Source organism: Salmo salar, chromosome ssa02, assembly GCF_905237065.1.
Source record: "Salmo salar chromosome ssa02, Ssal_v3.1, whole genome shotgun sequence".
NCBI lineage: Eukaryota > Metazoa > Chordata > Actinopteri > Salmoniformes > Salmonidae > Salmo > Salmo salar.
Genome location: NC_059443.1, coordinates 78916117 through 78932487, shown reverse-complemented (window position 1 = coordinate 78932487; position 16371 = coordinate 78916117).

Below are 16371 nucleotides of genomic sequence, written 5' to 3'. Positions count from 1 at the left end.
CTACTAGTCAACCCTAAACACTAAACCCTAACACTACTAGTCAACCCTAAACACTAAACCCTAACACTACTAGCCAACCCTAAACACTAAACCCTAACACTACTAGTCAACCCTAAACCCTAACACTACTAGTCAACACTAAAGCCTAACACTACTAGCCAACCCTAAACACTAAACCCTAACACTACTAGTCAACCCTAAACCCTAACATTACTAGTCAACCCTAAACACTAAACCCTAACACTACTAGTCAACCCTAAACCCGTACACTACTAGTCAACCCTAAACCCGTACACCACTAGTCAACCCTAAATCCTAAACCCTAACACTACTAGTCAACCCTAAACACTAACACTACTAGTCAACCCTAAACACTAACACTACTAGTCAACCCTAAACACTAAACCCTAACACTACTACTCAACCCTAAACACTAAACACTAACACTACTACTCAACCCTAAACCCTAACACTACTAGTCAACCCTAAACACTAAACCCTAACACTACTAGTCAACCCTAAACACTAAACCCTAACACTACTAGTCAACCCTAAACACTAACACTACTAGCCAACCCTAAACACTAAACCCTAACACTACTACTCAACCCTAAACACTAAACACTAACACTACTACTCAACCCTAAACCCTAACACTACTAGTCAACCCTAAACACTAAACCCTAACACTACTAGTCAACCCTAAACCCCAACACTACTAGTCAACCCTAAAAACTAAACCCTAACACTACTAGTCAACCCTAAACCCTAACACTACTAGTCAACCCTAAACACTAAACCCTAACACTACTACTCAACCCTAAACACTAAACACTAACACTACTACTCAACCCTAAACCCTAACACTACTAGTCAACCCTAAACACTAAACCCTAACACTACTAGTCAACCCTAAACACTAAACCCTAACACTACTAGTCAACCCTAAACACTAACACTACTAGTCAACCCTAAACCCGTACACTACTAGTCAACCCTAAACACTAAACCCTAACACTACTATCCAACCCTAAACCCTAACACTACTAGTCAACCCTAAACCCTAACACTACTAGTCAACCCTAAACACTAAACCCTAACACTACTAGTCAACCCTAAACCCGTACACTACTAGTCAACCCTAAACACTAAACCCTAACACTACTAGTCAACCCTAAACACTAAACCCTAACACTACTAGCCAACCCTAAACACTAAACCCTAACACTACTAGTCAACCCTAAACCCTAACACAACTAGTCAACACTAAAGCCTAACACTACTAGCCAACCCTAAACACTAAACCCTAACACTACTAGTCAACCCTAAACCCTAACATTACTAGTCAACCCTAAACACTAAACCCTAACACTACTAGTCAACCCTAAACCCGTACACTACTAGTCAACCCTAAACCCGTACACCACTAGTCAACCCTAAATCCTAAACCCTAACACTACTAGTCAACCCTAAACACTAACACTACTAGTCAACCCTAAACACTAAACCCTAACACTACTAGCCAACCCTAAACCCTAACACTACTAGTCAACCCTAAACCCTAACACTACTAGTCAACCCTAAACACTAAACCCTAACACTACTAGTCAACCCTAAACCCGTACACTACTAGTCAACCCTAAACACTAAACCCTAACACTACTAGTCAACCCTAAACACTAAACCCTAACACTACTAGCCAACCCTAAACACTAAACCCTAACACTACTAGTCAACCCTAAACCCTAAACCCTAACACTACTAGTCAACACTAAAGCCTAACACTACTAGCCAACCCTAAACACTAAACCCTAACACTACTAGTCAACCCTAAACCCTAACATTACTAGTCAACCCTAAACACTAAACCCTAACACTACTAGTCAACCCTAAACCCGTACACTACTAGTCAACCCTAAACCCGTACACCACTAGTCAACCCTAAACCCTAACACTACTAGTCAACCCTAAACACCAAACCCTAACACTACTAGTCAACCCTAAACCCTAACACTAAACCCTAGCCCTAACTAGCTGAATCAGGTGTACAGAGTCAGTCTGAAGCCCCACAAGTTAATGAGGGAGTTGGCCACTACTTAGAATAACTAGCTTAAAGAACCTCCAAGTTTCACCCCCTAACTTAGAATAACTAGCTGATAGAACCTCCAAGTTTCACCCCCTAACTTATAATAACTAGCTGATAGAACCTCCCCCTAACTTCCCATCCCCTCCAGGGAAGTGAATTTAAACACTGTGAACTGATTGGCAGGTCACAGGGCCAGGCCTCCAGCAAAGCATGATGGGATTTTATTGTGTCATAATAGCCGTGACCATCTCCAAAATGGTCGCCTTGGCCAGAGACACGGGCACAGTTTCACCCCCCCGGATACTACTCAGAGAGAGTTACACTAAGAAACTAAATGCTGCTGCAGGCCATCATTTGGTCTTTTAGACGGTGTGGAGATATGGCTTTGGCTAAAAAAAAAATGCTTCAAATGTCCAGAAGACTTAAGTACGAACAAGAATTAGGCCCAATCCAACGTAGGGTAGTGGTCACCGACACTGTGCCCTAGGCACCTGTGGAGCTCCTAGAGTATTTGTCAGTTGCAACCAACGGGGGCAGCAGGTAGCCTAATTGTTAGAGCGTTGGGCCAGTAACCAAAATGGTTGCTGGATCGAAACCCCGAGCTGACAAGGTAAAAATCTGTTGTTCTGCCCCTGAACAAGGCAGTTAACCCACGGTTAGGACGTCATTGTAAATAAGAATTTGTTCTTAACTGACTTGCCTAGTTAAATAAAAAACAAACAATTTGGTAATATCTCTACCTGCCATCTGATCTGATTGGTGGAAGTATCAACATATTGCTTATACAAATCAAATCCTCTCAGATCTCCACAAGGGGGTTGGGGGGGTAGCGCAGTGGGGGGTATGGGGTGCAGGCGTAGGGCAGTGCGGGGTAGGGCAGAGGGGCGTGGGGCGTAGGGCAGTGGGGTCTAGGGCGTAGGGCAGTGGGGCGTAGGGCAGTGGGGGGAGGGCAGTGGGGTGTAGGGCGTAGGGCAGTGGGGGGTAGGGCATAGGGCAGTGGGGGGTAGGGCAGTGGGGCGTAGGGCAGTGGGGGGTAGGGGCGTAGAGGAGTGGGGGTAGGGCATAGGGCAGTGGGGGTAGGGCAGTGTGGGGTAGGGCGTAGGGCAGTGGGGCGTAGGGCAGTGGGGGGTAGGGTGTAGGCAGTGGGGTAGGGGCGTAGAGCAGTGGGGGGTAGGGCAGGGCGTAGGGCAGTGGGGGGTAGAGCAGTGGGGGGTAGGAGTAGGGCAGTGGGGGGTAGGGCGTAGTGCAGTGGGAGGTAGGGCGTAGGGCAGTGGGGGGTAGAGCAGTGGGGGGTAGGGCATAGGGCAGTGGGGGGTAGGGCAGTTGGGGGGTAGGGCGTAGGGTAGTGGGGGTAGGGCGTAGGGTAGTGGGGGTGGGGCGTGGGGCGTAGGGCAGTGGGGGTAGGGCGTAGGGTAGTGGGGGTATGGCGTGAGTGTAGTGGGGGCAGGGCGTAGGGTAGTGGGGGGTAGGGCGTAGGGCAGTGGGGGTAGGGCGTGAGGGCAGTGGGGGGTAGGGCGTAGGGCAGTGGGGGGGTAGGGCGTAGGGCAGTGGGGGGTAGGGCGTGGGGTAGTGGGGGGTAGGGCGTGAGGGCAGTGGGGGGTAGGGTGTAGGGTAGTGGGGGGTAGGGTGTAGGGCAGTGGGGGGTAGGGGCGTAGGGTAGTGGGGGGTAGGGCGTAGGGCAGTGGGGGTAGGGCGTAGGGCAGTGGGGGGTAGGGCGTAGGGTAGTGGGGGGTAGGGCGTAGGGCAGTGGGGGTAGGGCGTGAGGGCAGTGGGGGGTAGGGCGTGAGGGTAGTGGGGGGGTAGGGCGTGGGGTAGTGGGGGGTAGGGCGTGGGGTAGTGGGGGTAGGGCGTGGGGCAGTGGGGGGTGGGGCGTAGGGGTAGTAGGGGGTAGGGCAGTGGGGGGTAGGGCGTGGGGCAGTGGGGGGTAGGGCGTGGGGCAGTGGGGGTAGGGCGTAGGGTAGTGGGGGTAGGGCGTAGGGTAGTGGGGGGTAGGGCGTAGGGTAGTGGGGGTAGGGCGTAGGGCAGTGGGGGTAGGGCGTAGGGCAGTGGGGGTAGGGCGTAGGGTAGTGGGGGGTAGGGCGTAGGGTAGTGGGGGTACCCGTCGATCGCGAATAAAGCAAAACACTGCTCTTTTAATGAGTCAGTTCATGTAAGTTGTTATTCAGCACTATCAACACGTTGTTCAACACTTTATTGAAAACATAACATGCTGTTACAACCAGCACTATCAACACGTTGTTCAACACTTTTATAAATCCATAACATGCTGCTATAACCAGCACTGCAGCTGTCCTGGATGAGGAGCCTGTAACAACATTACCTTGTTGTTATTAGACTTAACATGCTGCTATAACCAGCACTGCAGCTGTCCTGGATGAGGAGCCTGTAACAACATTACCTTGTTGTTATTAGACTTAACATGCTGCTATAACCAGCACTGCAGCTGTCCTGGATGAGGAGCCTGTAACAACATTACCTTGTTGTTATTAGACTTAACATGCTGCTATAACCAGCACTGCAGCTGTCCTGGATGAGGAGCCTGTAGCAACATTACCTTGTTGTTATTAGACTTAGCCTGTATTTTTACATTGAGGAATATTTCACTTCATCTGGAGATGGAATGAACAACATGAATTGATGCGTGAGGCAGAAATAATGCAGTGAGACTTGAGTTTTTCGCCATCAGCTTGTCACAAGGGTCATATTGAGTGGACCAAAACGCAGTAAAGTAAAGTGCTCATCTTCTTAATTTTATTAAAGAAAACACTTAATCAAAATAAATAAATGACAAAAACAGTCGAGTAAGGTGCACAGACTATACTAGAAACAACCACAAGTGAAAACAAACACAACTAAATATGGCCTCCAATTAGAGACAACAACAACCAGCTGCCTCTAATTGGAGGCCATTGCCAAAACTCACATAGAAATAGAAAAGCTAGATTAAACATAGAAATAGGAAAACTAGAACCTAAACCCACAATACCCAAACACACAAAACAAACACCCCCCTGCCACGCCCTGACCAATTATAATGACAAATAACCCCTTTTACTGGTCAGGACGTGACAGTACCCCCCCCCCCCAAAGGTGCAGACCCCGAATGCACCTTAAACAAAAACCCCACAAAACAACCCCAAACTTAAAGGGAGGGAAGGGAGGGTGGCCACCGTCAACAACGGTCCCTGTGCTACACCCCCCCTCCCAATCCTCCCACTACGGAGGTGGCTCTGGCTCTGGGCGTAGCTCCCATTTCGTAGACTCTAGGCTGGGGAGCGTCGCTGGAGCCTCCTGGCTGATGAGCATCGCTGGAGACTCCGGGCTGAGGAGCGTCGCTGGAGGCTCCGGGCTGAGGAGCGTCGCTGGAGACTCCGGGCTGAGGAGCGTCGCTGGAGACTCCGGGCTGAGGAGCGTCGCTGGAGACTCCGGGCTGAGGAGCGTTGCTGGAGACTCCGGGCTGAGGAGCGTCGCTGGAAGCTCAGGGCTGAGGAGCATCGCTGGAAGCTCAGGGCTGAGGAGCGTCTCTGCAGGCTCCAGACTGTAGGCCGTCTCTGCAGGTTCCGGACTGTAGGCTGTCTCTGCAGGTTCCGGACTGTATGACATCTCTGTCGGTTCTGGACTGTAGGACGTCTCTGTCGGTTCCGGACTGTAGGACGTCGCCGGAAGCACTGGACGGGGAACTGTCGCCGGAAGCTCTGGACGGGGAACTGTCGCCGGAAGCTCTGGACGGGGGACTGCGCACTGGAGGCCTGATGCGTGGGGCTGGCTTAGGAGGCGCCAGACAAGTAACCCGCACCACAGGGCTAGTGCGAGGAGCAGGAACAGGATGTACTGGACTGGGCAGACGCACTGGAGGCCTGATGCGTGGGGCTGGCTTTGGAGGCGCCAGAACAGTAACACGCACCACAGGGCTAGTGCGAGGAGCGGGAACAGGACGTACCGGACTGGGCAGACGCACTGGAGGCCTGATGCGTGGGGCTGGCTTTGGAGGCGCCAGAACAGTAACACACACCTCAAGGCTAGTGCGGAGAGCAGGAACAAGACGTACTGGACTGTGCTGACGCACTGGAGGAAGAGTACGAGGAGCAGGAACAGGATACACTGGGCCATGAACCCTCACCGGCGGTCTGATGCTTGCAACTTGCATCACCGGTCCTGGCTCGATGCTGGCTCTAGCATGACACCTGTGAGGAGCTTTCACCAAGCGCACCGGGCTGTAGCTGCGCACTGGCGATACCGTGCATATCTCCGCATAACATGGTGCTTGCTTGATCTGTCGCTCCCCATAGTAAGCACAGGTGCTCCTTCGTGCCCTTTCTGCCAGTACCTCTCTCCGGAATCTCGCGTCAAGCTCCTCGCTTGATTCCTTGACTGGCTCCTTTTTGCTCCATGGCTCTCTCCTGTACGCCCGGGAAGTTAGGTCAGGGCTCCCCCCTGACTTAGCCCAACTCCCCGTATGCCCCCCCCCCCCAAATTTTTTGTTGTTGGGGGGGCTGCCTCCTCACCTCCTGAAATGGAGGATATAATGCCTCATACCTCCGTCGTTCCCTCTTAGCTTCCTCCAGCTCCTCCTTCAGGCGCTGGTGCTCCCCAGCCTGGCTCCATGGACCCTGACCATCGAGGATCTCCTCCCATGTAAATGACTCCAAATAGCTCTCCTGCTGCTCCTTCCTTCGCTGCTTGGTCTTTCTTTGGTGGGTGGTTCTGTCACAAGGGTCGTATTGAGTGGACCAAAACGCAGCGGGTAAAGTGCTCATCTTCTTAATTTTATTAAAGAAAACACTTAATCAAAATAAACAAATGACAAAAACAGTCCAGTAAGGTGCACAGACTATACTAGAAACAACCACCCACAAACACAAGTGAAAACAAACACAACTAAATATGGCCTCCAATTAGAGACAACAACAACCAGCTGCCTCTAATTGGAGGTCATTGCCAAAACTCACATAGAAATAGAAAAGATAGATTAAATATAGAAATAGGAAAACTAGAACCTAAACCCACAATACCCAAACACACAAAACAAACACACCCCTGCCACGCCCTGACCAACTATAATGACAAATATCCCCTTTTACTGGTCAGGATGTGACACAGATGGAAGACTGTGTCCCCTTTTCTCAGCGGAGGGAGGGTGAGAGGAGGGAGGGAGAGAGTGAGGAGGGAGGTAGAGCGGAGGGAGGGAAGGAGGGAGAGAGGAGGGAGAGAGGAGTGATGGTGAGTCATGTGAGAGGTCAAAAGTAATATAACAAATGTTTTGTTACCAGTGTGATCATACAGGTTACCTAAAATGTTGAAATAGGTTCATGTTTTAATAGGTTAATGTTGCATAGGCTAACGTTTTGTTAAGTCATTTTTTAAAGAAAATTTGAGCAAATCTGCTTGCATTTTGACTCAGAAAGTGAACTTCACTCAGAAAGTGATCTTGACTCAGAAAGTGATTTTGACTCAGAAAGTGATCTTGACTCAGAAAGTGATCTTGACTCAGAAAGTGATTTTGACTCAGAAAGTGATCTTGACTCAGAAAGTGATCTTGACTCAGAAAGTGATTTTGACTCAGAAAGTGATCTTGACTCAGAAAAGGTTGGTGACCACTGGTGTAGGGTCTAGGGGTCCATTTAGGATTGGGCTGTTGTGTTGGAACATGCCAGCATTTTGAGCAAACAGGAGAGAGGAGAAGAAAGAGGCTAGCCAAGAGGAGATGAATTGATTACAGCTTTCAAAATGATCAATAACAACACAATAAGATGATCAATAACAACATTAAACGATAATCAATAACAACACAATAAGATGATCAATAACAACACAGTAAGATGATCAATAACAACATTAAACGATAATCAATAACAACACAATAAGATGATCAATAACAACATTAAACGATAATCAATAACAACACAATAAGATGATCAATAACAACACAATAAGATGATCAATAACAACACAATAAGATGATCAATAACAACATTAAATGATAATCAATAACAACACAATAAGATGATCAATAACAACATTAAACGATAATCAATAACAACATTAAACGATGATCAATAACAACACAATAAGATGATCAATAAAAACATTAAATGATGATCAATAACAACACAATAAGATGATCAATAACAACATTAAATGATGATCAATAACAACACAATAAGATGATCAATATCAACACAATAAGATGATCAATAACAACACAATAAGGTTATCAATAACAACACAGTAAGATGATCAATAACAACATTAAACGATAATCAATAACAACACAATAAGATGATCAATAACAACATTAAACGATGATCAATAACAACACAGTAAGATGATCAATAACAACATTAAACGATAATCAATAACAACACAATAAGGTTATCAATAACAACACAGTAAGATGATCAATAACAACATTAAACGATAATCAATAACAACACAATAAGATGATCAATAACAACACAGTAAGATGATCAATAACAACATTAAACGATAATCAATAACAACATTAAATGATGATCAATAACAACACAATAAGATGATCAATAACAACATTAAACGATAATCAATAACAACATTAAACGATGATCAATAACAACACAATAAGATGATCAATAACAACATTAAACGATAATCAATAACAACACAATAAGATGATCAATAACAACATTAAATGATGATCAATAACAACACAATAAGATGATCAATAACAACACAATAAGGTTATCAATAACAACACAGTAAGATGATCAATAACAACATTAAACGATAATCAATAACAACATTAAACGATGATCAATAACAACACAATAAGATGATCAATAACAACACAATAAGATGATCAATAACAACATTAAACGATGATCAATAACAACATTAAACGATAATCAATAACAACACAATAAGATGATCAATAACAACATTAAACGATGATCAATAACAACACAATAAGATGATCAATATCAACACAATAAGATGATCAATAAGAACATTAAACGATAATCAATAACAACACAATAAGATGATCAATAACAACATTAAATGATAATCAATAACAACACAATAAGATGATCAATAACAACACAATAAGATTGTCACGTCCTGACCAGTAAAAGGCGTTATTTGTTATTGTAGTTTGGTCAGGGCGTGGCAGGGAGTGTTTGTTTTTGTGTGTTTCTGGGTTTTTGATTTATGTTCTATATTTTCTATTTCTATGTTTATTCTAGTTTTCTATTTCTATGTTGTGTTTTTCAATTACCTCCAATTAGAGGCAGCTGGTTGTCGTTGTCTCTAATTGGAGGCCATATTTAGTTGTGTTTGTTTTCACTTGTGTTTGTGGGTGGTTGTTCCTAGTATAGTCTGTGCACCTTACTGGACTGTTATCGTCATTTTTTTTGTTTAAGTGTCTTCTCTTTAATAAAGTAAAGAAGATGATCAATATACCCGCTGCATTTTGGTCCACTCCTTGACAAAGATGATCAATAACAACATTAAATGATGATCAATAACAACACAATAAGATGATCAAAAACAACATTAAACGATGATCAATAACAACACAATAAGATGATCAATAACAACACAATAAGATGATCAATAACAACATTCAACGATAATCAATAACAACATTAAACGATGATCAATACCAACACAATAAGATGATCAATAACAACATTAAACGATGATCAATAACAACACAATAAGATGATCAATAACAACATTAAACGATGATCAATAACAACACAATAAGATGATCAATATCAACACAATAAGATGATCAATTACAACATTAAAAGATAATCAATAACAACATTCAAATATAATCAAATAACAACACATTGGAATCAATTACAAATACACACAGAAATCCCTCACATGCATCACTCTCGCTCTGTTGAGTGAGGTCGTAAACAGGCGTCTGTCTTAATGGAAGGACCCCTGCTGTCCCGGGCCACAGCTGTCCTCTCAGATGCCTGTTTTTATCACTCTGTCTTCACACTCACACTATGAGAACACCTGTTGTCCTGGGAAACACATTAGCAATAGGTGTTGTTGTTAGAAGGTGTGTGTGTGTGTGTGTGTGTGTGTGTGTGTGTGTGTGTGTGTGTGTGTGTGTGTGTGTGTGTGTGTGTGTGTGTGTGTGTGTGTGTGTGTGTGTGTGTGTGTGTGTGTGTGTGTGTGTGTGTGTGTGTGTGTGTGTGTGTGTGTGTGTGTCTGTGTGTTGTTGTTGTCTAACTGGGTAATAGACTTGACACCATTAGTTGTCTGTTTTAAAAGCCACTTTGGGTCTCTGGTCTCAAGAGGACTTTAGGTCAGAACAGACTGTCCATAAATATGGGTTGTATTTACAATGGTGTTTTGTTCTTCACTGGTTGACCTTTTCTTGTGGCAACAGGTCACAAATCGTGCTGCTGTGATGACACACTGTGGTATTTCCCCCTGTAGATATGGGAGTTTATCAAAATTGGATTTGTTTTTAAAATTCTTTGTGGATCTGTGTAATCTGAGGGAAATATGTGTCTCTAATATGGTCATACATTTGGCAGGAGGTTATGAAGTGCAGCTCAGTTTCCACCTCATTCTGTGGGCAGTGTGCACATAGCCTGTCTTCTCTTGAGAGCCAGGTCTGCCTAAGGTGGCCTTTCTCAATAGCAAGGCTATGCTCACTGAGTCTGTACATAGTCAAAGCTTTCCTTAAGTTTGGGCCAGTCACAGTGGTCAGGTATTCTGCCACTGTGTACTCTCTGTTTAGGGCCAAATAGCATTCTAGTTTGCTCTGTTTTTTTGTTAATTCTTTCCAATGTGTCAAGTAATTATCTTTTTGTTTTCTCATGATTTGTTTGGGTCTAATTGCTCTGTGGGGTCTGTTTGTGTTTGTGCCCCAGAACCAGCTCCCTCCCATTTCTCTTTCTCTCTCTCTCTCTCTCTCTCTCTCTCTCTCTCTCTCTCTCTCTCTCTCTCTCTCTCTCTCTCTCTCTCTCTCTCTCTCTCTCTCTCTCTCTCTCTCTCTCTCTCTCTCTCTCTCTCTCTCTCTCTCTGTCCTCAGTCATGTTCTAATTCAGTAGAGATCCTCTCTCTCTCTCTCTCTCTCTCTCTCTCTCTCTCTCTCTCTCTCTCTCTCTCTCTCTCTCTCTCTCTCTCTCTCTCTCTCTCTCTCTCTCTCTCTCTCTCTCTCTCTCTCTCTCTCTCTCTCTCTCTCTCTCTCTCTCTCTCTCTCTCTCTGTCCTCAGTCTTGTTCTAATTCAGTAGAGATCCTCTCTCTCTCTCTCTCTCTCTCTCTCTCTCTCTCTCTCTCTCTCTCTCTCTCTCTCTCTCTCTCTCTCTCTCTCTCTCTCTCTCTCTGTCCTCAGTCGTGTTCTAATTCAGTAGATATCCTCTCTCTCTCTCTCTCTCTCTCTCTCTCTCTCTCTCTCTCTCTCTCTCTCTCTCTCTCTCTCTCTCTCTCTCTCTCTCTCTCTCTCTCTCTCTCTCTGTCCTCAGTCGTGTTCTAATTCAGTAGATATCTCTCTCTCTCTCTCTCTCTCTCTCTCTCTCTCTCTCTCTCTCTCTCTCTCTGTCCTCAGTCGTGTTCTAATTCAGTAGAGATCCTCTCCTCTTTCAGAGCCAGTCTAAATGAGAGATGACATTTCATCTGTGCTCTGAGGCCGATCAATCCCTCGCCTCAGGTGTGTGTGTGTCTCACTCCGGGAAATGAATAAATAGAGGGATAAACAAATACACACAACAGGGTCATGGCAGGGTTACTGCCACTCACACACAGGTAGGCTGGTGGATGTTCTGTAGAATGGATGCAGAGCTCGGGGTCTAAATGGTTACTGAACGCGTGAAATTGACATTGTGAATCTGATACTACACAGACTCTCTGTGTGTGTGTGTGTGTGTGTGTGTGTGTGTGTGTGTGTCTGTGTGTCTGTGTGTGTGTGTGTGTGTGTGTGAGGAGAGAGAGAGAGAGGATCTCACTGAATTAGAATGAGAGAGAGAGAGAGAGAGAGAGAGAGAGAGAGAGAGAGAGAGAGAGAGAGAGAGAGAGAGAGAGAGACTCAATGTACTACAGAATGCATACTACTGCCTCCATGCTTCTGGAAAAGGAAAGGGGGATACTTAGTCAGTTGTACAACTGAATGCATTCAACTGAAATGTGTCTCCTGTATTTAACCCAACCTCTGAATCAGAGAGGGGGGGGGCTGCCTTAATCAACATCCACATCTTCGGCACCCTATGTCTGTCTATAAAACATATATCATACATGGTCAGCCAATTGGAGCAGCAACAAACACACAGTGTCACTACACATACAGCCCTGAACTACTGTCATGTCTGGTGTCTTCTCATACAGCCCTGAACTACTGTCATGTCTGGTGTCTTCTCATACAGCCCTGAACTACTGTCATGTCTGGTGTCTTCTCATACAGCCCTGAACTACTGTCATGTCTGGTGTCTTCTCATAAAGCCAGCCCTGAACTACTGTCATGTCTGGTGTCTTCTCATACAGCCCTGAACTACTGTCATGTCTGGTGTCTTCTCATACAGCCCTGAACTACTGTCATGTCTGGTGTCTTCTCATACAGCCCTGAACTACTGTCATGTCTGGTGTCTTCTCATACAGCCAGCCCTGAACTACTGTCATGTCTGGTGTCTTCTCATACAGCCCTGAACTACTGTCATGTCTGGTGTCTTCTCATAAAGCCAGCCCTGAACTACTGTCATGTCTGGTGTCTTCTCATACAGCCCTGAACTACTGTCATGTCTGGTGTCTTCTCATAAAGCCAGCCCTGAACTACTGTCATGTCTGGTGTCTTCTCATAAAGCCAGCCCTGAACTACTGTCATGTCTGATGTCTGGTAGATGTTCTAGTACTGCAGATATACCTGTCTACACACAGATATAACATAAGCACACACGCAGATAAGAGATGTGAATAAATATGTCTCTCTCTGTCTTTGTCTCTCTCTCTCTCTCTCTCTCTCTCTCTCTCTCTCTCCTCTCACACACACACACACACACACACACACACACACACACACACACACACACACACACACACACACACACACACACACACACACACACACACACACACACACACACACACACACACACACACTACCTTGGTATCGTGTGGTTTACTTCAAGTCAAATGAAATTGTATTATTCACATGCGCCGAATACAACAGGTGAAGTCCTTACAGTAAAATGCTCACTTACAAGCCCCTAAATGCATGTCAAATAGGCACCCTATTCCCTATATAGGCACCCTATTCCCTACTTTGGACCAGAGCCCTATTCCCTATATAGTGCCCTACTTTGGACCAGAGCCCTATTCCCTATATAGTGCGCTACCTTTGACCAGAGCCCTATTCCCTATATAGTGCACTACTATAGACCAGAGCCCTATTCCCTATATAGTACATTACTATAGACCAGAGCCCTATTCCCTATATAGTGCACTACTGTTGACCAGAGCCCTATTCCCTATATAGTGAACTATGGGCACTGGTTAAAAGTAGTGCACTTCTTAGGGAATAGGGATCCATCTGGGACAGGTACCAAGACGCCTGCTTTTATCACAGAGCTACTTTCCTTATTATAGTCCAAACTATAGCACATCAGGGACTGGGTGAGAGAAGAGGGGAGAGGGGAGAGGGGTGGAGAGGAGGGGAGGGGAGAGAGGGAGGGGAGAGGGGTGGAGAGGAGGGGACTGGAGAGGGGGAGGGGGGGTGGCGGTGACATTTTCAAATTAAGCTCGTCACGCTCCTCCCGCTCTCCATATTTCTCCTCCCCCTCTCCATATTTCTCCTCCCGCTCTCCATATTTCTCCATATTCCTCCTCCCCGCTCTCCATATTTCTCCATATTCCTCCTCCCCGCTCTCCATATTTCTCCATATTCCTCCTCCCCCCCTCCATATTTCTCCATATTTCTCCTCCCGCTCTCCATATTTCTCCTCCCGCTCTCCATATTTCTCCATATTCCTCCTCCCCCCCTCCATATTTCTCCATATTTCTCCTCCCCCTCTCCATATTTCTCCTCCCGCTCTCCATATTTCTCCATATTCCTCCTCCCCCCCTCCATATTTCTCCATATTTCTCCTCCCGCTCTCCATATTTCTCCTCCCCCTCTCCATATTTCTACTCCCCCTCTCCATATTTCTCCTCCCCCTCTCCATATTTCTCCTCCCCCTCTCCATATTTCTCCTCCCCCTCTCCATATTTCTCCTCCCCCTCTCCATATTTCTCCTCCCCCTCTCCATATTTCTTCTCCCCCTCTCCATATTTCTTCTCCCGCTCTCCATATTTCTCCTCCCGCTCTCCATATTTCTCCATATTTCTCCTCCCCCTTCTCCATATTTCTACTCCCGCTCTCCATATTCTCCTCCCTCTCTCCATATTTCTCCATATTCCTCCTCCCCCTCTCCATATTTCTCCATATTCCTCCTCCCCCTCTCCATATTTCTCCATATTTCTCCTCCCGCTCTCCAGTATACTTTCTGAATTTTAAATGGAATTGCAGTGTAGTTTTTAGAGGTGTAGTTTTTAGTGGTGTAGATTGTAGCAGTGTAGATTTTAGCGGTGTAGTTTTAGCAGCATAGTATTTAGAGGTGTCATTTTTAGCTGTGTAGTTTTTATAAGTGTAGTTTTTAGAGGTGTAGTTTTTAGAGGTGTAGTTTTTAGAAGCTTAGTTTTTAGCTGTGTAGTTTTTAGCTGTGAAATATTTAGCTGTGTAGTTTTCAAAGGTGTAGTTTTTAGAGGTGTAGTTTTGACCGGTGTAGATTTTAGCTGTGTAGTTTTTAGAGGTGTAGTTTTTGGCAGCATAGTTTTTGGCGGTGTAGTTTTTGGCGGTGTAGTTTTTGTCTGTGTAGGTTTTGGCGGTGTAGTTTTTATCAGTGTAGTTTTAGAGGTGTAGTTTTTAGAGGTGTAGATTTTAGCGGTGTAGTATTTAGCTGTGTAGTTTTTTGCGGTGTAGTTTCAGGACCTTGAGAAGGAGAGGAAGGGAGTGTCTATGGTTAAGGGTAATGACACATTAAACGGGTGTATTTACACTCTCACTGTCTGAAGATTACACTCTGCCGAAGGGATGTGTGTGTGTGTGTCCCAGTGTGTGTGTGTGTCACACTATATTTATCAGAAGGGAGAGCTATTTGTCCAGAAAGTCTCTAATCAGTCGTATCCTTCTCCATCACACACACACACACACACACACACACACACACACACACACACACACACACACACACACACACACACACACACACACACACACACACACACACACACACACACACACACACACACACACAGTCTTGTCATTCTATATCAACCATGGAGAGAGGAGGAGGGGAGAAGGGCTGCTGCTGTAAATTGGTCTGTTCCCAGGACATAGTCTACCTTATCAACCATAGAGACAGGAGGAGGGGGAGATGGGGAAGAGAGAGGAGATAGAGGGGGGAGATAGAAACAGAGAGAGTGAGAGGGGGTAGAGAGGGAGGGGGAGAGTGATGGGCAGAATGTGAGAGAGAGGAATAGGGGAGGGTTAGAGGTAGACAGAGAGAGGAATAGGGGAGGGTTAGAGGTAGACAGAGAGAGGGATAGGGGAGGGTTAGAGGTAGAGGTAGACAGAGAGAGGAATAGGGGAGGGTTAGAGGTAGACAGAGAGAGGGATAGGGGAGGGTTAGAGATAGAGACAGAGAGAGGAATAGGGGAGGGTTAGAGGTAGACAGAGAGAGGAATAGGGGAGGGTTAGAGGTAGACAGAGAGAGAGAGGAATAGGGGAGGGTTAGAGGTAGACAGAGAGAGGAATAGGGGAGGGTTAGAGGTAGACAGAGAGAGGAATATGGGAGGGTTAGAGGTAGACAGAGAGAGGAATATGGGAGGGTTAGAGGTAGACAGAGAGAGGGATAGGGGAGGGTTAGAGGTAGACAGAGAGAGAGAGAGAGGAATAGGGGAGGGTTAGAGGTAGACAGAGAGAGGAATAGGGGAGGGTTAGAGGTAGACAGTGAGAGGAATAGGGGAGGGTTAGAGGTAGACAGAGAGAGAAATAGGGGAGGGTTAGAGGTAGAGGTAGACAGAGAGAGGAATAGGGGAGGGTTAGAGGTAGACAGTGAGAGGAATAGGGGAGGGTTAGAGGTAGACAGTGAGAGGAATAGGGGAGGGTTAGAGGTAGACAGAGAGAGGAAAAGGGGAGGGTTAGAGGTAGACAGAGAGAGGAATAGGGGAGGGTTAGAGGTAGACAGAGAGAGAGAGAGAGGAATAGGGGAGGGTTAGAGGTAGACAGAGAGAGGAAAAGGGGAGGGTT